The 24,958-nt window shown below is 37.3% G+C and overlaps 1 long non-coding RNA gene across 1 annotated transcript; it reads left to right on the forward strand.

The window, feature by feature from the left end:
* The first annotated feature begins 2,569 nt into the window (after window positions 1-2,569).
* LOC149919670 (uncharacterized) lies at window positions 2,570-20,446 on the forward strand. The gene is made up of 5 exons (XR_016463670.1): window positions 2,570-2,659; window positions 6,995-7,205; window positions 11,653-11,756; window positions 17,742-17,966; window positions 20,391-20,446. It is a non-coding gene; the product is annotated as an uncharacterized LOC149919670 (long non-coding RNA).
* Window positions 20,447-24,958: the final 4,512 nt, after the last annotated feature.

The raw sequence follows: 24,958 nt of genomic DNA on the forward strand, positions 1-24,958 counted from the left end.
TCCCTTCCCTTCCCTTCCCTTCCCTTCCCTTCCCTTCCCTTCCCTTCCCTTCCCTTCCCTTCCCTTCCCTTCCCTTCCCTTCCCCTCCCCTCCCCTCCCCTCCCCTCCCCTCCCCTCCCCTCCCCTCCCTCCTTTTCTTCTTTTCTTTCTTCTTTCTTCTTTTCTTCCTTCTTCCTTCTTCTTTTTCTTTTTTTCCTTTTTCCTTTTCCCTTTTCCTTTTTTCTTTTTCCTTTTTCCTTTTTCCTTTTTTTTCTTTTTCCCTTTTTCTTTCCTTTTTCCCCTTTCCCTTTCCCTTTCCTCCTCTGTACTTCCACCACTCTTATCTGTTGACATTCACAAACAGATAACCAATGGTTGAAACAATTCTCTGTTTCAGAGGAATCTAAGGAAACCATTCTAGAGATTCTAGAGAGCTTGAATAATTTATTTCACAGCAGATTATACATTTCTCTCAGTTCTGGAAAAAGGAAGACACAGCAAAATATTGTGGCACAGTCACTTTTTTAATGACATTCCTGCTTTAACCTCAAGTGGGAGAACTTGCCATCTAGACAAATGTCCTAACCACCTGGATTTATTCCAGTATGAGCTGTTCTAAGTTTCTGTGAGGAGTTTTAAAGTCTTTGAAGAAATGTTTTAAAGTTTTTGAGTTGCTGAGCCATTTCAGGACAAAGAGATGGCTTTTCAATCTCTGAGCATTTCCTAGTATTAGATTTTGTAGGTAGGTGGATCAGTATCTTTTTGTTTCTGAAAGAAATAACTATTAGAATGCATTTTTAAGTAGTTTTTGAAGCATTAGCCTTGTTGCTTGCAATCTAGTTCAGCCATAAACAAATAATATCCAACTAGTGTTTTATATAATTTGGATGTATATGGGAGAGCGCATGAAGATTTTTATAGTGCTTCTCTTCAGACTGCAATTTTATTTTGTTTCTATGTTTTTCTCAGGAGGATCTAGATTATTATGACTGAAAAGAAAAACATTTTTTCCACTGATTTGAAAGCAAGGTGTAAAAAAATCTATTGTTTTGATAAAACTTAATCCATAAAAACAGAAAAGGAGGAAGAAAAGAACATCGTCAAACCAAACAATCAAAGCCCTTTTCTTCTTTTTTTGTGACATTCAGTAGATGATTAATGTCACATCAGACCACGTTTGTTTAACTACATAATATTTTTCTACAGACTCTCTTCACACCTTCCTGGAGCCCGGATTTTCAAAGTGATGATTAATGTCTAGGGGCTATTCTAATTGTGATGAGTGATGCTCTGATTGTCCATTCTCATCAGGCAACATCAGAAGCAACTGTTTTCTATGGACTGTTTCCTGTGCCTAAGTGTGTGTGTCACTACTCCAGCTCTTCAACTTATGCTCTTCACTGAGATTCATTTGGACCTGCAGAGTTGTCCCTTGAACATGACTTCTTTATGCAATTTGATATACTTAATTCCCTTCTAATCTCTCTCCTTTTACTCCCATTTGTACAAGACATGCTTAACATTCACAAAGAAGCGTTCTCCTTTCTCCTGTAGTCCAAGCACTGAATCAGGATATGTAGCTTCTGTTAATGTTTCTGTCACTTCTTTTTTTACGTGATCTTGTATAACTGAATTTGATCAGTATCTCAATTGTCTTTTTTCTCAAATAGAGATAAAATATATTCCTACTTTCACTCATTGCCATTATCTCTCAATCAAACCAGCCAAGTCTATGAGTGAGGAAACTGCATCGTTCTTAGGGTAGACAGTGAATAGAAAAAAAGCAAAAAAAAAAGAAGCAGCCTGAGGAAACCTAGAAAAGAACAGAGGAACCATGCTTTAGTGTTCATCCTGCATGGTAATTTGATTCTCCTGATCTGCTTGACTCCTCCTCAATCTACTCTAATTTCTGCATTTTGGTTACCCTTTACTGCAGTCTCCTCACCCAGAAGCTATACATGCTCACTTCTGAATCTGCTGGTACTGATCTCTTCCTCATGTATTCAGTATCAGTGTCATAAAGTGGAACATGTCAGAAGAACAGTCATAAAGGACGTGCCTGCTCATGTAGTTCTGATGTACAGAGTTCAAGGAATAGAGAATTGTGTATCTGAAGTATGATTGTTTGGAGGCCAAGTAAAAGAACTGTAGAAAGTTTTTTGAATTTTATAGACCAGTCTTCAACAATTAGATTTGAAAGTTTCTTGATTTGATTGATTTTGAATACTCCAGTTTTTTCCTTTACTTTGACTGCATGGTAGAAAATCACACAAGTCTGTTTCATAGATTGATTGCTGCTTTGTTTCAGTCATAAATTTGTTCTTTTTTTTTTTTTTTTTTTTCAAAGATAAACATTAATTTAATATACCATGTACTGCTTACTTATAACAGTATCTCTATTGCAACATTTATTGCAGTACTTTTATAAATAAGGTATTAAAAATAACAGTAAAAAATAAAGGGTTAGTTCTTACTACAGAATCAGAGAATAGAACATCACTCACAGAAGCATGGAATAATTGATATTGGGAGGCACTTCTGGAGATTGTTCAATCCAACCTCTTTGCACAAGGTGCAGCAGACTGCTTGGAGCTATTTACACTTGAAATTTGAGTACTCCAGAGTCAGAGACTTCACAGTTCCTCTGAGAAACCTATTCCAATGTTTGATCACCTTTATGGTAAAAATCTTTTCTCTTATATTTAAATGGAATCTCTGTCTTCTTTGGCCCTTCCTGACAGACAAGACCCTTCTGAGCCCTCTTTCTTTCTAGACAAAGCAATTTCAGCTTTCGTAGCTTCTCTTTGTGTAACAGATGCTCCAATCTGTTAATCATTGCCCTAGCCCTTTGCTGGGTTTGCTTCACGAAGTCCATGTCACTCTTGTAGCAAGTGGTCATAATACTGTAGTATAATAGTTTGGCCTTTCCAGTGCTGTGTAGAGAGGAAGGATTTCTTTTTCCTCAACCTGCAGGCAACAATCTTAATGTAACCCATGATGTGTTTGTTTGGAGGTTTTACCACCTTCCCATGGGTCTAAGTGAAGCCACCTGGCTTACACTTCTCTGGATTTTGTTTTCATCCACTTCTCAGGAATTTCCCTCAATTGCCATGATATTTTGAAAATAATTGCAGTGATGTCAGCCAACATCCTCAGAACTCATAGATGTACACCCATCAGGTCCCATGTACTTGCATATATCCAATTTGTTTCAAAGTACTCCAACGTCATGTGCATCCACATGGAAGAGTAAGGCTTCCTTGTGCCTGACTTTCTTGTATATCTCAGGGATCTGAGATTTCTGAAACTAAGTCCTTCCAGCAAAGGACTTAACTAGTCGACAGTGGTGCCCATATTTTTCTTAGTCTTTTTTTTACCTATAGAAATTCTTCTTGATGCCCTTTACAGTCAGCTTCAGGTGAGATATCCTTTCTCCTTCTCTGCAGTCTCAAACACTCTCTTTAATCCTCATAGATAACCTGTACCTACTTCTATCTCTTGTACACATTTATTTTCCATGTTTTCGTCTAGTCAGGCAATCATGCATTCTTCTTGCCACCTCCACTTGATTTTCTGCTTGCCAGGACAGGCCATACTTGAGTTTGAAAGCAGTGAATATAAACCAGTTCTACTGAATCCCTGTTCTCATCAGGACTATCTCCCCTGGGATTCTTTCAAGCAGATCCCTGAAGGAAAGAAATACTCTTCTGAAATGTAAGAGTTGTAGTCTTTTTTAGGAGTGTGTTCTTTTTTAGGAATGTGGTTTTTGTCTTGTTTACTTCTCTACCATCCTGATGTCACTGCAGCAAGGCCATCAGACCTTCACATCCCTAACCAGTTCTGCCTTGTTGGTAAGTATGACATCCAGCAGTGCATCCTCCCTCATTGATACCTGTCACGGGCATAAACTGATCTGGTTAATTCCGTGTCAGGAAGTTATTATCAATATATTCTCCTGGATTGCCAGTGCCCTGCTACGTTATTCCTTCAGAAGATGTTGGCATGGTTCAAGATCCCCATAAGGGTATGAGAATATGAAGCTTTGCCAGGAAGAATTGGAAGAAGGCCTTATTTGTTTCTTTCTGATTGGGCAGCCTGTAGGAAACATCCATTACAAAAACATCTATGTTGATCTGTCCTCTAATCCTCACACACTAGTCCCCAGCTAGCTCATCATTCCTAATATGGCACAGCTGCTCACATTCCCACTGATCCTTCACATAAAAGGAACAATCCTCATTGTCATCCTGGTTTGTCCTTGCTAAAGGACCTGTATCAATTGATTGCAGAACTACAGTCCCATGCTATCACACCACTTCTCTGTGGATTCAGTGAGTTTGCAATTCTGCAACTGGGCATAAAACCCTAAACCTTTCTGTTCTCCACACTGTTTGCATTAGTGTATATGCATTTTAGAGAGGCATCCATTTCTGTTGGTTTCCCAGAAAAAGCAAGAGCTTGCTCCAGAGTGCTATTTTCTTAGCAGTTCTTTATTTGTATGCATACACTTGATGTGGGCCTCCTTCTGCTCTATTTTGATGCTTCAACTCAGGAATACTCAAGCTGTATATGTTAATTGCTGATAGGCAATTCATAAATCCATTTCCAGTGGATATTCTAGTGGATATTTCCATTCTAGTCGATATTCAGGAAAGTTGACTGACTTGTGATTGGTCATTGTAACAATCACCTTTAGTATTTATTTTATCTCTGTTTTTATGTTCCCATAGCCATAACTATGTGGATTAGAACTAGCTGGTTGGTAAGAACTGGTGGTAAGAACTGTTCTTCTGGCTCACCGCCCATAAATAATATTCCATCATTTCCTGAGGGAAAAAAAAGTCTTGTAGACTTGTTGCCACTTGTCCTCACATCTATTTGCAGCTCCTTATTTCCCTTGAGAAGCATCCAAGACCATTTGGAAGTTGTATTTTCCGATGTCCTTGCCGATCTCCTTCCCTCCTCCCCCCTCCGTTTCTTGGAAGGGTCAACTTCTTAAGACAAATCTCCCATTTTGTTTAATTTTATTCCCTAGCACGGGTCCATTTGCTTTCTACTTATTACACAGCATTCTTTAGCTCTTCCTTTTTCATAACCTAGAAGTCACACTTAAAGATTCATAAACATATAAAAAGTGGACACTTTTTCATATTATAAAATCTTTTCTTAACAGAATATTCATCTGTCAGATTATCATTAGGTAATGCACTGATATACACATCCCTGAGGGAGATAATTGTGAACTGCTGGATTAAAAATGATCATGATTAGCCTGCCAAATTTACGGGAGGTATTAATCAACTCAAACAGAAGATGAAACAGCATTTTTCCTCAGAAGAGCAGCAAACTACAATTCCAAAGCCTGTTCCCTATTCTGTGCAGAAATACTCCAGCATCCAGTGAACATTTTCATTTTTGGCTGAATCAACTTTGACAGTGTATTGATCTAATTATTCCTTATTTGCTTTCTAGTATTTAAATATTTTCTCCCTAACCCATAATATTCCTCTAATATACCTCTCTAACACATAAACACATAGATTGTGATCTGAATTCACGAACTTACATCATCTCCATAAAGAGATTTCATACATAGCCTTTTCTCTCACTCGATATTTGCAGTTTTTGAAAACACAAAAGCTATACTAGACCTTCACATGCTTAGAGCAGAGCTTATTTAACATTGCATCTTTCTATTCTATACCACCACTTAGAATCAATTTTAATAAGTGTTAAACATCTTAACATGTACAATGCTAATATATTTGAACTTACATCGTGAGAATGAGTGAGCAGTTTCCTGATGGGTCAGGCTCAAAGAGTTATAGTAAATAGGGTTACAGCATGTTGGTTCTAGTCACTAGTGAAGTTCTCTAGGGTTCACAGAAAGGATGTTGTTTGAAGGCAAGATGAATATGAATCAGTGTGCTCTGGCAGCCCAAAGGGCCAACAGTACCCTGGAATGCCTCAGAACCAGCACTGTTAGCTGGTTAAAGGAAGGGGTTGTCCTGCTTTGCTCTGTGCAAGCACAGCCTCACCTCGTGAACTGCCTGCCTGCAGCTCCTCATGAGGGGAGTGGAGGGGGTGAACGGATCTCTGTTCTCTGTTGACAGTGACAGGACCTTAGGAAATGACATGCAGCTGTGGTGAAGGTCAGGTTGGTGTTAGGAGGAGGTTCTTCAGGTTCTTCTCTAGAGAGTGGTTGGGCCTTGGAACAGGCTCCCCAGGTCATGGCCCCAAGCTGACAGAATTCAAGGAGTGTTTGGACAACTTTCTCAGGCATAGGTTTTGATGTTTGGATGGTCCTGTGTGGAAACAGGAAGTGAATTCACTCCTGGTGGGTTCCACTGAACTCAAGATATTCCATTCCATTCCATTCCATTCCATTCCATTCCATTCCATTCCATTCCATTCCATTCCATTCCATTTCTGAAATAATCTCATCCACAACAGACATTAGTGAAGTATTCTGAATTTCGAGAAGATACATAGAGGAAAAAAAGCAGTGCAACAAGGAACCAGTAGTTTTAATGTAATCATATTCATTTTTTCCTTGAGCAGACTTAACCCAACTATAATTTTGGATACTGTATATGACTTAGTTAGCCACATCTCATTATAACTATTCTAGCCCTCAGCACAGATATCACTCTACCTTTCTTTAAAATAAATGCAAGTATTACACACAGAGTTAAGGAGGGAGTTCAAGTCATGCTGATGAAGGTAGAAGCAGCAGGAGACAGATCTGAGTGTTATTTTAAATCAAATAGGAGGGCTGCTGAGAATGAATTAGGGAGTGTGGGGCAACATTAAAATAAAGGGATTTGTATAGCAGTGGCTGGAAGCAGAAGTTGGTTTGTTCTCCTGCCAGATGGATACATACTGACTTGCACTGGGCTTATTTAATACATGTGGACCAAAGTGTGTTTTTTTTCTGAAACCAGCAACAGAATTCCCATTGACCCGAACAGGAATTGGAATTAACACTCTGTTTCTCTGTAACTTATGTTTTCAGACCATTTACAACTGGGAACCTTTTTTCTTGGTCAACGTGGTAGGAACCTGTCAGAACATCATGGAGATGTATGAAGTAACTGCAGATTAATGTGACTGAAAATGAGAGAATTTGATCTGCTGTCTGTTGGAGAGGAAAGTTGAAATAATGAGACCAGACTGCAAAGGGACCAATAGAAATGGAAGAAGGACTGCTATTTGGAAGCAGTACAGTAAGTTCATAGTAGGCACTGCAGTTCCAGCATTGCTGCAACTAATATATGGTTCAGCAAGGCGGGAATTGCTTCTAACTCATACATTCTCAGTTTCTCTAGTACGTGACTCCGAGGATAATGTCTACATCTATGTAAAAGCTGCTGAACCATTACTTTGCCATTAAAGTTCTTTTAGACCCTGCATATAAATTGTACAAAAGAATATTAAATACATGACTGTTTCCATTTAGATTTGCAAGTACTTAAACCTAAAAAAGGAGTTGAGAAGTGCCTAACACAGCTTCTAAGAGAGAAAGTGCTGGGCAGATAAAACTGCATCAATGCAATTGAAGCTAGAAAGTGTTTGGCTCTAATGTTTCTTTCTAAAGTTCAGACAGTAATTGCAATAAGTAAGTGGAACTGGTAACTCCTCAGATAAAGAAATGATACCTCAGTTTAGCTTTTCCTGTTTTCTCAGTTCCCTGGAAAACTGTGTGCTTCGTAACATATTCAGAGATGATATTGACACCAGGTTTTGCATGGCCATTGGTTGAGAAACACTGATGTGCAGTCTGAGAATGGTTTATGTTTCTTTTTCTTTGCACAGCCAAAATAAGACAGAGCTATACTGCAGATTCTTTCTCACTTATACTCTGGGGATTCTGAATTATTTCACTTTTCCTGGTGGCTATATGTAAAAACAAAACATCAGGCAGTAGTTTACATTCTTGCTGCCTGCTTTATTTAGCACCAACCCTGAAATGACTCTGGACATTTATAAAAAGAGAACTCTTACAACACTAAGCCCATGTGAAAGATGGTGTTGGCTTTCCTCTGTGGAGATTAAAAACAGGCTGTGGTGTGCAGTGCCAAGCGTAACTTCATGGCTGCAGTAAACCAGAGAGCCTGTTTTCTGTCCTGTCGTCATCTGAGCAATGCTCTCTGCAGAAATGCATTGTGGGTTAATGTTATAACTTCTGATGATCTTTCTTTTCTTGTGAATTCATTCATCTGAGAATGAGATTGACGCTTAAAAATGAGCCCTGACTCTCAATCAAAGTAGGACAGTCCATACTGGGAGAAGGAAGTACACACTGAAAAACAGATCTGAATTGCCAATGCTCAAAACTGTATAGCTGGTACTTGGTTAGAATAGAAACAGTTTATGTCTCTAAAATGTAACAACTAATCAGTATTACCACAATAAGATATCGTGCAGTAAGAGTTTTGATTTAGTAGTATAGGAGATAGCCCATTTTCTTTCTATCTTCCAGTCTGTTCATGGCAAAAACATTCTGTGATTCGTACTCTGTTAACTCAGGATTGTTGTAGATCTGTTGAAAGTAGCTTAATTTTAGCTAAAAGCAAAGAGGAGAGACAGCTTAATAGAAGTTCTCCATAGGTCACTATTTGGCAGAGGCCACAGTTTAGAACTTCCTCGAAAGGCATTGACATTTGTATGAACAATACAAAACAGCAGAGAGGAGAATTATCTGATTGTAAGGGCTTTGTGGAAAGCATGCTCTGATGACAACTTATTTTGCTTATGGATTCGGATGGTCAAATCTAAAATAGGAATACCTCTTTGAGAAGGGGAAAGGGCAGAATACAAATAAATCAATACACCAGAAATGCTTGTGGGACAAAATATTTCAGACTTTCAGGCAGCTGAAGTCCAGACATGAAGAGGAAGTAAGTTAAAATAATTGGTGGTGCATTTGAATGAGAACATTTGTCTTATTTGTCAAAATCTCACAGATATTCTTTAAAATGACAGGAGTGTTTTACCACATTTCCCCCCTTCCCTACCCTGAATGAACTTGTGAACTAGTTAGGCGCTGTCTGGGTTCCGGACATTTCAATAGTTTTGGCTCTATTTTAACATTCAGCCTAGAGGAATTCCTGTTAGTTTTGTTTATGCTCTTTATTAAGCTTTTGTTATGTTACTTCAAGCTTTTGCTGTGTTTTGAATGCACTAATGAGGAAACCATGTTATCAAATGGAATCTACATTTCCATAATTTTGAGCAATGGCTACTTTCCTTGTAAACAACCTACATACAAATCCAGAGTCCAAACATTCCTGAACATTGTGCTGTTTAGGTTGTTGGCAAGATGTACACAGATCTAGACTCCAATTCTGCAATTGGAGAATATAACAGTATATAATGGTAGAAACGAAAACCCAATTCAGAATGCTTCACTTCTGAGTTGGTTGTGAGTATCTTTACACCTCAACCAGTTTGGGAGCTTTTGCCATTGGATGCACAAGGATGTTGCAGAACAAGTGTCTGGGGGGAGTTGTTACTTGTTAGGCAATTGAATTGGCAAATATCTGGTTAGTGCTTTTATTATAGGGCATCCTAGAGTTAGCAACTCTAGAAACTTGTGTTTCAAGCATGTTCTCTTGGCAAGTGTTATCAAGTCAGGACAGCTCTGTAGAAGAGTCTAGAAGAGATCAGAGTTTATTTTGCAAAGAATAGCATGGAAATAGACAGCCATCCTCAAACCACAATTATTGTGTAACTTGCACACGGAACATAATTTCAACAGCTTTTCTGGATAAGCATCATAATGCAAATATCAAGACAAAATGATACCAAATCCACCAGTCTCACAGATCTTGGATTGTTCTGGTGGATGTAAATACTTGCTAAAGCTCTCTTATTTAATGTCAGTAATGCTAATTTAATACCAGTCCAGTTAAACTGTTTATCAAATGTCATTGATATGTCTTAGGCATAATTACCATTTAGCCTGATGAAGCTTCTGAATATGTTCTTTTTAAAAAATGTATTTTTATTTTGGACATACCACATTTAGCTTCATCTCAGAGACTATGGGCAGGTATGTTTCTGAACTTTCATTTCAAAGAGCATAGAGAGATTTAGAAAGTGGAGTTGGAGATGGGCCATCACTCTATTCCCCCTTCTTTTACTCTCCCAGGCTAGAAATCACAACCAATCTAATCACCTTAGGACTATAGGGAAGAAGACCTTGCGAGAAGTTAAAGCATCTGTTTTGATGCCCTTTAAGTTAAATATATGTATCATTTTACATGGGCCCACTATTCTTGCTAGATAATAATGAGTTATACAATGTTAATGAAGACTACACCGTGTTCAGTGAAAGCTTTTTAGTCTTGATCTACATTATTTCACAGAATCATAGAATTATAGAGGTTGGAAGAGACCTCTGAAGATTATCTATTTCAACTCCCCTGAATGACTTAGATTGACATAGTTGTTTCTAAATAAGAGAAACACAGAAGGGACTGCAAATCTTGAATGCTCATGAGTGATACAAGTTTTTTGAATGAAATTTCAAAGGAGTTGTGAGGCAATTGAGTAAGGATCCAAAAAGAATCCATCTGGTATTAGTCTATTTCTTATAAGATATATACCTAGAAACAAATGATTTTGACTGGTGCATGTTAGCCTCCTGGCTGTGTTGACTCATCTTAATTTCAGTGAGTGTGTAAGACCACAGAACAAGTCATTCGATATTTATCTGTGCTAATCTTCCTGGTACTTGTCTGAATCTTTGAGATCAAAGTGTAAGAAACATATCTAGATCTGCTACAAGTAACGAAATGAAATGGAAATATATTTTGGCTGACGAAAAATTTTATTTTCTCCTCACTTCACCTCAGGTCGCTAGACAATTTGTACGTCTGTTCTCTGCATAAATTGAAACTTGTCTGTTTGCTTTGGAAACTGTCTTCTAGTCAAAGTGAGACTGCATCATGGTCTATGAGTTGAGGTAGCACTTTGTTCAGATGGGAACTAGCAGGTTAGCTCAATGCAAATTTATAAAGTTGGCTTTGACTTTACTAACACAATGGGAGCCTTGTCCAAGCAGCTGTCACCAGGACTGGCAATAGCTGTGAGACTGAGCTTGTTCTTAGAGTTTCACTGGGGAAAGATTTATCACCAGGAAGTTTCCATTTGCATGCCTGCTTGTGTAATGGATGGTACGTTTCTTTCTTTACTATTTCAGGTTTTTCCTGGCTCACAGAGCTGCATCTTCTAATATCATAACATCCTTTATTTAGTCCTATGCAAGGAGGAACTAAGATTTGTTGTTTATTTATGTTCTGAACTGTGTTACTTTTGTACTATGTGGCTTTCCTTCACCATAAGGATGAAAAGGGACTGACTCATCTCAAAATAAGGCAAATTAAATACAGACAAGACTAGGAGGAACTCTGATTTCACTGGGCTACTGTGAATGATTACTTGACTTAAAAAATTACTGGAAAAAATATTGCAAGAAGAAATGACTTGACTTGGTTTCATGTTTTAACCTTGACTAGAACCATGTATCAGAACCTATTGCCACATCCTGCTTCTGTTTTTTCTTTGCCTGTCCTCTCCTCTCCTCCCGTCCCCCCCCACCCTTCCTTCCCCTTACTTCATAATTTTATTATTATTTTATTTAATTATATTATTTTTTATTCTTTAAAGGTCTGGAGACTTTCTCCTGTTACTGCCCTGTAGAGGTACAGCTCTGTACACTGCTATTCATCCAGTTATGCCCTCTGAACCTGAGCCAGCCTTCCTTCTTGACGGTGAGAGCCTTTCCAGTGGCAGTGAGGGATCAAGCTCAAAAAGGATATTTTATCTCTGACTGCTAAATCTCTTTGGATCAGTTTATGACTTTTGGACCTCTATTACTTGCATGCCTTGACAAAAACAACATGGGTAGACATGAAATTTTTCTGACACTTGTATTGTCAAGCAACAGTGTGACCATCAGTCTCTTTGGACACAATGATGTTGCATGATGATGTAAAGTGTGATTAAAATCAAGCTACTGCTAAACACACTAACAAAGGCAATAAAAGGGTGTAATATAGAGTTTTTCATAAATGAGTTTTCTCTCCACAGTTTGCCTGCGTGGTCAAATCTGTGGACAAGGAATACTCATTAGGGACAGGAAAAATTAATGATGACGATATGCAATATTGCAGATTTAATATGCTTAATTTTGATGTCTGTTATTGAAAAAGTGTATTAGCAAAATGCAAAGATTCCAGAAAGAGCTGCAATCTGATTTAAAAAATCTGAAAAATAAGAATGCAAATCAATTGAGTTTATTTTTAATATAACGGTGGTCTTCTAACAACAAAGTTTACAGAATTCAGAAAGTATTAGTTAGGTAAAGTTGAAAAAAATGCAAGCACTGGAGTTAACTGTATTCAAACTAGGGATTAGGTAACTGTAGTTGAAGTCTGATAGTTACTAATTGTTTAAGTAGGAAGAGCAGATTTTTTTGTTTAAATTATTTTTTTAGTTGTAGCTAGGTATTTTTCCATAAATCATGTTATGGTTTGATAAAATATACTTTGATTTACAAAATTAGAAACACTTTTAGCTCATTACAGCTGTCCCTTCCAGCCTTAAAATCAACAAAGCCTTAAAATCAACAAAGCATGTTTGAAATATAAAAATGGAGATTTCAAACAACTGTAAAGTTATTTTCATCTCCCTTAGTTAGTAAAAATTCACCAAAAAAACACTGAATGAGTTTCCAGTTTTGCTACTGCTGGTAGACCTGAATATGGTTATATCATGAAGTTTTGTACCCTGTGATGAAGGAAGGGAGAACTAGGGATCATTGTGTAGTTTGTGTTCCAGAAAATTCTACTGAAAAAGTCCAACTATAATACATAAGGTGAATATAAACACCAATGAAAAAAGAAGAGGCTCTTGAGTTCTTTCATTTATCATTATAAGCCATATTGTGCCTTCTGAGTCAACCATTATGCTCCTGGACCAAAACTCATACCTGAAAATATGGACTGGAATTATACTGATGGGTAAAATAAATGTGATGCAAGATCTTCAAACTGAACAAACTTTTTAAATGCCACAAACCATTGGAACTGTACTGCTTAATGACTGAGTTTAAGTTTGAATTAGAATGATAAGCCCTAAGGTCTTGATCCTTAAACTTGTATTTTTTTAATCCATTTAAAACTCTGGTGCATTGAATTTAATGTCTATCTATATCAGTTAGTAAAGAGCCCCAGTTGAAGAGCATAGCAGATCTTCTTCTCTTTCCTAAGACCTAAAGCACAGCTATGGTCAAAATCTATAACAAAAAAAGATTCTGACATGAAGTCTACATGTCTTGTGTAGTTTCACAATATATTCAATACTCTAGTACTGTAGTACTTTCAAGTGTGCAGAAATCAAATGATAAACAGATATCTTAGGTAGCTATTCTCTATCTTCTTGTTGCCAAGAAGAAGCATGCATGATATTAAAATCATGAGATTTTTCTTCTTACTCAAAATTTGTTCAGACAAATTCACGTGGAGGAGATACTTCATAAGTAGGAATGTTTTACTGTAGTGGAAAGACCAAATCACAGCCTGAACTAGTGATCGAGCACCTGGGCAGGGCCAACCCAGGGCAGCTCAGGTATATGCAGTGCACCTGAGTGACTGGAAGGAGTGGAGCCAGGATCTATCCCTTTCCAGACCTCATTTAAAAATTGGCAGTGGAGGTAAGGGTATCTTGCTGGAGATCCCTGTGTACCTGAGGCCTTCTAAAAGTAAGCAGCTTCTTTCCTTTGTTTCTGTGTCCACGGTTGTTGTGCTTGAGCATATCCTTGCTTGCTGCAGCCTAGAACTTTGCTGTCAAGAGGGTTAGAGGATTTGTAGGAGTAGTATGTGATTTTATAGTTATGGTTCTAAACATAACTTATTTTAGATATTGCCAGTGAAAGCAGAGTGACATTTAAAGGAAGCTTGTGTTTAATCCTCAACTTTCTGCAGTATATTATTTAGTATAAAAGTCACCAAATGTAATAACCAAAGTTATCATATCTTTTTCTCCAGAGTTGCAAGTGTTTCTCCCTGCTCCCAGTTAAAAAATTAGAGTGTAGTATATTAGTGCTAGAATATTGGGTACTGTACTGGATGTGGAAAACATCTTTATGCATCAAAATATTATTTTGTAGACAAAGGAGTTAAGTACATTATCTTTATTAATATGTGTATATAAAACACAATAACTGTCTCTGATCAAAGGAATTCACTGCCTTCTGCTAGAGATTTGATTCTGGGATGCAAAGTATCCAGAACGTATTGTGTTGTACTTCTTTTTTTTTTAATCTTTAAACAAGAACATCTTAAAGATATTTCTGTAGAAAACAGTTCAATTTTGAGTGGAGAAATGAGTTGGTAACGGCCCTCCTTCTGTCAAATCTCTCATGGGATGATGACACTTGTGCAGAAGTATTGGAAAGGACAAGCCAGAACTGACAGGCTAGAGAATAGGTTTTTAGATGGTCTCAAAACTGATGATCACTGGGAAGTATATAAATGTTCTTCCAACAGAGGCACTGAGCAAATAGTTCCTAACTAACAGAGGACTAATTCTTTGAAAGAAAAGCAGGTAGGTGAACTGAGGTCATACGTGATAAAAATACACAGTAATTCCACCAATGACAAAGATTACCTTCGCAACAAATACTTAAAATATAAAATGAGGATTTGAATGTTATTGAGTGTGGAAGTTGTTAGACACTGGGAACACTACAATCTTTTCAATGCATGTGACCCAGAATGCACTTCAGTAAGTACTGCTTTAGCTCTTCTGGTAGTTGTATCAGTTGGACTGTTCATTCTGGATGCCAGCATCAGAAAGCTATTAGGTGCAATAGAAGCAGAGAGCAAAATGAAGTAGATTATACTACTGCTGCACTATCAGCACTAGCTGTGCTTTGTCAAAGGGATTGCTTTGGACCTGATTTATTTTGGTTCCCTGTAGTGAAAGTGCTCAGCAGCCACATGGGATGAAGCTGTCTGCAGTACTTATCCGTTCCAGGCTATGTGTGTATGGTAGGAGCTGGAGTGCATTTGGTACGTATCTGGAACATCCCAGCTTCCTCCTAAAGGAATTCAGTCCATGTGAAGCAAAATCATTCTGTGAATTGAGCTAATGCACAGTGCGGATGACTGGAGAATTTACTCCAGAACTGCACCGATGCTCTGAACCAAAGGTGTTGTGCTACCTATCATTTGACAGGATAACATTGGTAACTCTGTAAAGAAGCAGCTTTGTCTTCAGTAACTGGTTGGAAACAGGAATTCAAATAAAAATGCTTTTTTTTTTTTTTTTTTTTTTCCTCCGCTATTTTTATTCCAGGTAACATTTGAAAAGCATTCAAAAAAGTTTTGAAACACGTTTAGTTTTGTTGACCCAAATGCCTGATAGCTGAGTCCTATCTAACAGTGACCACAAATAAGTCAAGTTTTCCCAGAGAAATCTTATGATTGAGAAGCACTAGAAAGGAAAACTTTTGCAATTAACCTCAGCTGTACATTCATATGCAAATACAGTCTCAAGAGAACTGTCTAATTGTGAAGACTGTATATGTATTCAAATGTTTGCTCTGTTTTTTTGAATGCAAATGACCATAAATGCAAATAGCTCTTTTAATTTGTACAACTGCTATAATTTCTTTTGTCTGTTTAACATTATATACCTTATTTCATTTCACATTACAATAATTAGGACTTATTTCTCTTGATGAGAGTAAAACTCAGCTTTTCAGAAATATACTCCTACTATATCACCGAGTGTTGTAGTTTACAGAAGGTTTTGCTGCTGCCCAATGGGGAGGGGAAGAAAAATTAAAAGAGACTCACAGAATGTTTCTAACATTTTTACACCTAAAAATGGACTGGCATGTATCAATACTGAGACATAACCTGGAAAAAAACAAGTTATTAAGACAGATGTATACTTTCTGTTTACTGGCTTTTCAATTACTTTCCCAAACCCTAGATATACCTGTAACACTTAACCTCCACAAAATATGCATTTCAGAGAGATCGTAAAATATTTCTCTATATATAAATTTTTAAACTCATTTCAGTCATGATGCACTGCTTTACTCAGAAAAATCTGAAATGCTTTGGTTTTAAATTTTACAGAAGCGCCGTTTTTAGCGCTCACTGAACAGTTTTAAACACTGAACACACTACTGAACAATACTGCAGAAAACTAAACAGTAAACTAGTTTATGTCTCCTTTGGAACTTCAAGCAACATAAAATATAATTGTTGTATATCTTTAGATCTAAGCTCTGCTCTGTGCTTCCAAAACAGACTTCCTCATATGTGCTAAATGTGTATGTAGGCAGTATGTAGTATGAAGGTTCATAAAGAACAGAAAGGGGATAAGTGTGGTGTGATGTGGGATAGGAAAACATCTAGGCTCCTATCTGCCCCAGTGAGTCCGACAGTGCAGCTCCAAGTGTTCTGGCAGCGAGTGTTTAGAAAGAAGATGGCAGGGAATGCTGACTTGCTGAATGGAAACCTTGACAAAACGTCTGGTCTCCTCATTTCCCTGATAGTCACGGAGATTGCATGAGGAAAACTAGACAGGAGTAAAGGCATTCTTTTCCCTGCCTTTTGAGGGCCCTGAGAAATAAAAAAGATGGCATCCCGAGCTAATTCTATAAACACTGCTATCAGAAAAGACATTTTAAACTATCATAAAAAGACCCATTGTGCAACTGGAGTCTTGGAACAAGATTGGGTTATAGCTCAACCATTGTTAAAGGTTAATGTTCCTATCATTGCATTCCTTTTTCTAGTTCCCATAACCAGGCTGTAATGATAGATAAATATATGAGCTATTTCTTTGTGTTGGCAAAATCACAATTCAGAAAGACATAGTTTCCTAAGTTATTTTTAAACTAATATGCTGGTTTATAGCTAGATGAACAAAACCATCTTTTTTTTTTTTTTTTTTTTTTTTTTTTTAAGAGAAAGGGAGAAAGATTTTCTATGTTATGCTGTTCTTGCAGAGGCATTTTTGTTTATCAAAACAGAGTAACAGCTTTCTGAAGTCAACGCATGAACTGAAAAGGAAGCTAAATAAAACAATAACGTTAATTTGATGTTGCCAAATGCTAACCAATCTGGTACTTTCCATAATTATTTTTACTATTGTAACGTAATTCAAATGTCTTTGTCATTGTTTAGCATTATGTTCCTGCAAGTGTTGAGTGCTGATTCCAGGGCAGGAATTCTATTTACTATTTGCTGACTGGGCAACAAAGTCCGTGCGTCCCTCTTCCTAGCTCTGTCAATTCTTATGCAAAGAGCAAAGTAATGTCTCCTACATTTTCATGAGATTTTGTGCTGCTTGCTTAAGGTGTCAAGAGCACTTTTATGAAAGAGATGCTCTAATGACATTACAACTTTTAGGCAACTCAGCATGAGAGTCCTAACAGATTTCTTGTGGTATATTATCAGAGGAGTACCTACTTAGCTCAGTCTTTCTTTCAAAGGAAGAAAAAAAAAAAAATCAGGTTTCCCAGTCTCATCAGGTTTAGAGAAGCTCCTGAGTTTTCAGACAGTTCACCTGACACAGCACACAGCACTACTGGTCTGCTCAGACACCTGCAAGATTGCCACAGTGCTTTTGGGCTGGCATGTACTAGTGATGTAGCTTGTATGTTGTTTACTTTGCATTTTGTGGGTGATTTTTCTTCCAAAGAGTCACATGCCATATTATGGTTACTGCTGCAGGTTTACTGGTTCAACTTGAGAAGAAGAAGCAGGCCAGCTGCAGCTACCTCCTATTTTTTGAGTCCTGTCTATTGGAACTATATGTTTCTGAACTCAAGTTTACTCCAAATAAGTTTTTTCCTGGGAAGGAAAGCATTCCATTAACTTTTTTTCTGGCTTGTGATAGAATTGAAGAGAAGAAAATAATTTGATCTTTAATAACCTCCAGGAAGATTCCTGTATAAGGTAAGACAGATGAGTCTCTCTGGTAGCACAGCTCTGTGGCAGTGGTATAGTTAACGGTAACGAACAAAGCCACTGGGTAGATGGCTCTTGTTCCCTGCAGAGATTCAGTGTATCAGTTTCTTCTTTGGACTGTGTATTAAGTTATTTTTAAGCAAGAGATAGGAGTAATCCATGCTGAGGAAATTTTTATTGAAAGATTATCTCAAAACCCCTTATTTCAGTTTTCTACAGAAGAAGAAATAACAAAAGTCTTTCTGTAGTTTTCATATCTGAATGGCTTAGCTGTCCATCCTGTTCAGCTAACTTCCATAGCTTGTTTCAAAAATTAGGACTCTCTTTCAAAAAAATCAACCATAAACACTCCTTGCCTCTATTCAACCTCCCCCTTCCCCAGCAAAAGAAAACAAAAACAACAGGAAGAACAAATAGCCACAAAAATAAAAAAAAAACCACAACAAAACAATCCCTCCAAAAGAAATAAATAGAAGAGAGAGACAAACGTATGTCTTAACGTTTCAGCTGAGAACAAATACTCTTGATGCATCTCTGTGAACTGCTCTTTAATTGTTTTTCTAAAGTTGTTAAGTTTGAGATCTAATAATCACTCTAAAATTATGGACGTTGGCTATCTGGTTCCTCTTATAGTCATATTGAGTGCAAAGAACCAATTGATGGTGCTGCGTGTTCACTATTTATGCAGAGGAGCAGATAGTGCTGTCTGCAAGCTCGATGTTGGTACAAATGAAATCTGTTAACTGTGAAGTAGCAACTTTAATATGTTTTTCAAGTTATGTTCTTTTCTCTATAGAATGCTCTTAAACTTTCACACAATTCTTTATTTAATGCCTACCAGAAATACCATAGCAAAAATCTATGGTATTTAAGGAGGAAGTTATGTGAGAGAGAAAGTGGTAGTGGTAACTTCGGCTAAATATGTTTTGACAGATATAGAGACACACAACTGTAGTGTTATTTCCTTACATTCTGTTTTTCTCTCAGTGATTTGTTAGGAGTTAGACTTCCCATTTTATACCCAATTGCAAGATTTACTTTATTAAAATAAATATCTGGTAGTATTCTTTCATCTTCTGATGAACCAGATATCACTAAAGGCTAAAACAAGCATATATCATATCTGTTCAAGTGGAAAAACATAGGGTGAGGAAACCTGCACTTTAAATTCAGTGGTTCAATTAGGTGCTTCAGTTGCTAGCTCTTATGTGGAAAAATCATATTAGTTCTGTTTTTCTCATCAGACACCATTGACTTAGCTCTTTCCAAAACCTAGAAATAAAACATCACACCTTAGCATCTGGTTTGCCTTCAGCATGATACTGAAATTAATATGGTTTCAGATGTTAGTTTGGATAGAATTTCTTCAAAACTTAAGCAACAAAGCAAATTTTTAAGCTGTCAAATAGGTTTATAGATTTTGGCCTATGATAAAAGGCTATAATTCAGTTACTTACATGAATGTTATACATGCATGTTATTACATGTAATATATATTACATGATGTTACCTTGAAATCATTTTAAATTATCTGAATTATCTTAACTGTTTGCTTATGTAAGTCTAATGTGTGACTTTGTGTAATCATCAGCTGTGATGTTCTGTGGTAGGGCAAATAATACAGATACAAGAAAATGTATGTTCACCTGTAAAGATTTGATTCAGAGGCATGGAAAATTAAACACATTGAAAGAGTGATAATCCACTGTCATATGAGTCTTTAATTTCTTGACCAGGCTTTATGGCAATGCCTAAAATTTTACTTTCGTGTTCTTTTCTAAAAAACTCTAAGGCATGCCGTGCTCTTCTTTGGCATCTGTGTACTGGAAAACTGTGACAGCTCAGTCATGTCTAGGTCATTCTGACTTTTGCTTTTTGCCTGGCTGCTCAGACAAGAAAAATGGCCAGTGTGGGTAAAAAGAAAAGATTGTCACGTGCAAGCAGCTCTGTGACACATGGAATTCTACAGATCTGGATATGCCCTCAGAGCTCTATCTTCATACAATTAAAAGACCCTGGCAACTCAGTAGAGCCTGAAAAAGAGCAAGATTAGAGTTGACCCTCATTGGAAAGAGAGGCTGCAGCACTATAGAAATGGTAAACAGTTTTTCCTGGGTCTTAACAGGGAGTTTCAGTTTGATGCTGCATTGCATCAAACTGCATTGTGAAGAATGTTGTCCTGCAAACTGAAAGAGAGAGATTCATAAGGCAGTGCACAGAAAGAGAATGATACCATTCCTTTTCTCTCCACTCTCTCCCTTTTCAGCCTTGCCAGTCAAATAACCTCCCACAGAAAGATGAAAATATTACTTAGAACTTGTCTTATGTTTTAAGAAGGATTGCTGAACTTCCTTTCTGCTTTTCTCTGCCTTCCTATGTAACCTTTACTGTCACTGTTTGTCTCTTTGACAGGAGGAGAGAGAGCTAGTGATGAAGATAGACTGCTTTACCACATCACAGTACCAAGGCAAGCAACTACCTTGGTTAGTAGGTGAAGAAATTTTTAGAGCCACTAGGAGAAAGAAAAGGATGAACTACTTGGTCAACAAGAAATGACTGTTTCTAAGTTCATGGGTTTAGTACATTGTTAGCAGTCTTTAGGTGTTCACACCACAGTGCATCACTTTCATCCCAATATGATGCCAGTATGTCAGGTCCCATGCTCTTGTAAATTGTGATGACGCATGTTGAGGCATATAAAATCATTTATGGTTGAGTTTTTTGATGCTGGTATTGCTTCGGCTTTTCAACTTTAAGAAATGAGAATGAAGGCTACCAGAAAGTAGGATGTTGTCCTCTTGCTACTTTAAAAAGTATTTGTAGCTTTCAAAATAAATGACTATTTTTTTCTTTCTTTTTTTTTTTTTTAAGGAGGGAGACAGTCCTCCTGAGATGCAATCTTAAGCAAAGTACAAGAAGTTCCCAAAGGATACTGAACGTGAACAAAAACATTTCCAGCATTCTTATAATAATGCTGTGTTTACTTTGTCAATTAATGATTCATTACCCAAAACAGCTTGTGCATTACAAATGACTCTGTACTGTATTTATGAAGCTGCAAACTGTTAAAGGCAAAGATGGTTTCACTTTTCTTGCTATTATTTGTTTGTCTGAACACCAGAAAAGGAAGTTGTAGAGAGTGCATAGTGTATTGTATACTTATTTACTTTGTCAAGAGTTACTTTGTCAAGAGCCAAGGCACTAGAAAACTAAGACTCTTGTCCTGTAAAGTTTATCATCTTAGGAACTATCAGATAAAAATTACTAGTATTTTCCCTTACAAAGTGCTAGTAAGAATGTAGGCAAGTCATTTGCTCTGGATGTACCTGTGGTCTGTAATGCTCAGCATGGAGTTGGTCATCTGAGTTCAGGCGTATCAGACAGAGGCTAAGATGTGACTTCTAGTCCCGTTTCTTCAGTTCTAGAGATCTCTAACCCTGTCTCTACTACTGCCATGGGTGAGCAGATCTTTCTGATGGGTCTGAACAAGGAGACCTCGGTCACAAATAATATCTGTTTCTCTTTCAAGCTTTCAAGAAGGCATCTTGCCCCATTACGTGCCAAGAATAAAAAGATAATGTGATCCCTTTATTACTGTGTGCCTAGAAACTAAAGGTACAATGGCAATTGGTTTCCAAGACCCATTATAAGTTGGTCATATAATTATTACAAGACAGGAAAGAGACTGGACCAAATGCTTATTTGGTGTAAATCAGTCCAACTTGTCACTGACTTTAATGGAATTGGTTGATTTATATCTGCTGAGAATCTGACCTATCTCACAGAGATGGAAAATGTAATGCAGTTAGCTTTAGTGGGAGTTGTGCTTCCCTGTCCAAGGCACAGTGTAATCACATGTATAATATAACTGAGTTCCTGCAGCTGTGGGAGATCCATCTCAGATTTCCTCACTTTGCTGCTCTATAATTTTAATAGAAGAAATTTTCAATCACAGAGCGTTTTTATTTCATTTTATTTTATTACCATTAAGACATCTGATCTTGGTTAAACATATGGTTGTAACATTATTTGACTTTTTGTAAAATTAATTATACTCCTTATACCCCTGATGGCTTCCACATCAATAAATTACACTATAAATGCACATAGGTGAAAGCTGGAATCTTCTAACATTAGTCTAAAATATCAGGTTTAATGACTTTATTTTGCACGTAGTGGTTATAGAATTTGATCAAAGCCCAAAACGGAGATGGTCTCTCATCTTCAAAAGGCCATTCTAAACAGTCATTGCTATTGCTGGTGCCAAAAGGTTCAAGTTTTTATTTGCAATTTTATCTTCAGGACAGCTTGGTATTCAGGCTCAATTCCACAGAGTGATTTATTCAAAAAACTTTGCATGTCCACCTCTTCCAAAAGACTCAAAGTTGCACAGGCTTTCAAACATGCAGAAGAACTTCTTTATGGTAAGGGTGCTGGAGCACTGCAACAGAGAGATTGTGGAGTTGTCTTCTATGGAGGTACTCAAGACCCACCTGGATGCCTACCTGTGTGACCTATTGGAGGGAACCCACTTTAGCAGAGGGATTGGACTCAATGATTTCTTGAGGTCCTTTCCAGTCCCCGTGATTCTGTGACTCCATCTCTAATATCCAAAAAGTGAGTCAGGTCTTCTGGATGAAATTAGAGCAGCCAGTGCATTCATACCAACAGGTAAGAAAGATGGAGGCCAGCAAGTATCTCACATCTAATGAGGAGAGGTAGATGCTGTGATTTTAAACCAGCAAGCAGCTAAACACCGCACAACCTTTTGTTCTCTCCCCCATAACAATGGGGAGGGAGTTGTGAGAAAAGATAGAGCTCGTAGGTTTACTAACACATAAAAGGAAGAGAGAAATAAGGGTAATGATATTATGTATGTATACAGAAGAAGTGATACACAAAGTAACTGCTCAACACCTACCAAATGGAGCCCAGAAATTTCCCAAGCAGCAGCAGCTGCTTCTGGCCAACTCTCCTCAGTTTTATATTCTTTTTTTTTTTTTTTCATATGATGCCATATAGTATGGAATATCCCTTTGATCAGGTTAGGTCAGCTGCCCTACTTCTGTTCTCTCTCAGCTCCTTGTCTGCCCAGAGCTCACTTGCTGGAAGGACAGCTGAAAAATTGAAACCCTCTTGGCTCTGTACAGCACTGTTCAGAAACTAGAACATCAGTGTGTCATCAACAGTGTTTTTCTCCCAAAGCCAAAACATAGTGTCCTACCAGACACTGTGAAGAAAGTCAGTTCTTTCTAGGATTAGACCAGGATAGTAGGACTTAAACATTTTGTTCAGGATCACTAGACTATACATTTATCCACCTGGGATTCACGTAACATGGCTTACATATGAGTTGTGAGAGGAAAGGGCATTGGATTCCCTTTTGGAAGTTAAGATTGCTGTAAGAATAAGCTTGCCATTTCCTTGCTATGAAACACTTGTTAAGTAATGGTGTCACTAGCATAGAGTCAAAGCAGTGACAATAGTTGTGTCCAATACTGTCCACAAATAATCAACTTTTTTTTTTTTTTTCAGAATTATATTTTGTTCTTGGTTTTTATCAGGTTTTTATGGGCATTATATATCTTGTACGTTGCTAGCTAACTAGGGTGATATAAATCTTGAAGCTGTGAGAACCCAAAAGATCCTTGTAAGCAATTATGCAATAACTATACTAAAATAAAACAAACCAGGGCCAAAGTCTAGACATTTGCCTTTCAGTTATGTGATTCTTATCTCTGTTGTTCTCTTTCTACATAGAGATTGTAAAGCCTCCCTGTAGAAGTACTGGTTAAACACAGTACGGTTTAAACTGGTATCACTTTTCCTCACCGAGTTCACTAAGAATGTAAAGCATTATTTCCTACGTTATTTTCTTTGACCCTTCTGTGTATTTCACTAGTAACTTCTCATAGCTTCAAAGAAACCAGGATTGGATCCAATCCTGGTTTAGGAAATACTTAGCTATCAAATGCTATCATCTTAGTAAGTGATAGATTTTCATCTGTACTATGAAAACAGAACAATGATACTGTTTTGCTGCTTAGGATGCAAGTGAAATTTCAAGGTAGTACAGGCAAGTCTATTTTCTCCTTTTGGTGCTGCATCATCCTTTGCTAGAGACTGCTCTCAGGATTTCCAGTGACTTTCCAGACCTTTCACCAGTGTTCAGCTTCCAAATGTAGAATTGCTGTTATCTTTCCAGAAAGGACATATGAAGAGTTGGATGGAGGACATGATACACAAAATTTAGAGCTGCTTCTGAAGTGCTTCTTCTGAGTATTCTGGGTGTCTTTGTAGCTAGTAACCTTTTTTTTTTTTTCTTTGAACTTTTCCCACAGAATATGACTTAGTGATTTGAATTAAAGGCTCTGCCTGAATTAAGACACAATTTAATTAAATAAAGCACACCTACAGCTACAGAAAACATTGCTTGAGATGTGGTTTTAATTAAAGTTAGAAGTATGCTGTGGCCCTAGACCATGTTCAATTTGCTTATTGTTAGCAGTCCCACAGAAGCCACTGGGTGTCCTCATATGAGTGAGGATAGTAGAATTTTGACTCTTCATCAGATTTTACAGCTCTAAAGTACATTGTGAACAACTTTGAATGTTGTAGATGAGTGTCTATGCTCAGAGCATATAGTGGAGAAATACTCAAACACTTTGGAGAAAATAAAATCAAGAAGCTAGAAACAGTCATATGAGGTTGGTACTGATTGTAAGTCTGATGGGATCCAGTTGTCTATTTTTCCTAAATATTTCTGTTAGTTTTCACAGTCTTTTGACTTATGAGGAACACTTGTGGAAGATTAATTTTCTGGCAATGGGAACTAGGCAACTTCAGAATACAGTTGATTTACTTTCTCCTTAATATCAGACAAATAGAATAGTGGAAGAGCCCAATGCTCATATTCTTTCCCAATTCCAGTTGCCTTAGGATTTTAGGTAATAAGTTAAAGAGGTACTAATAAGAAAGGT

Source organism: Phasianus colchicus, chromosome 1 (genome assembly GCF_987193195.1).
Source record: "Phasianus colchicus chromosome 1, bPhaCol1.hap1.1, whole genome shotgun sequence".
Classification (NCBI taxonomy): Eukaryota; Metazoa; Chordata; class Aves; order Galliformes; family Phasianidae; genus Phasianus; species Phasianus colchicus.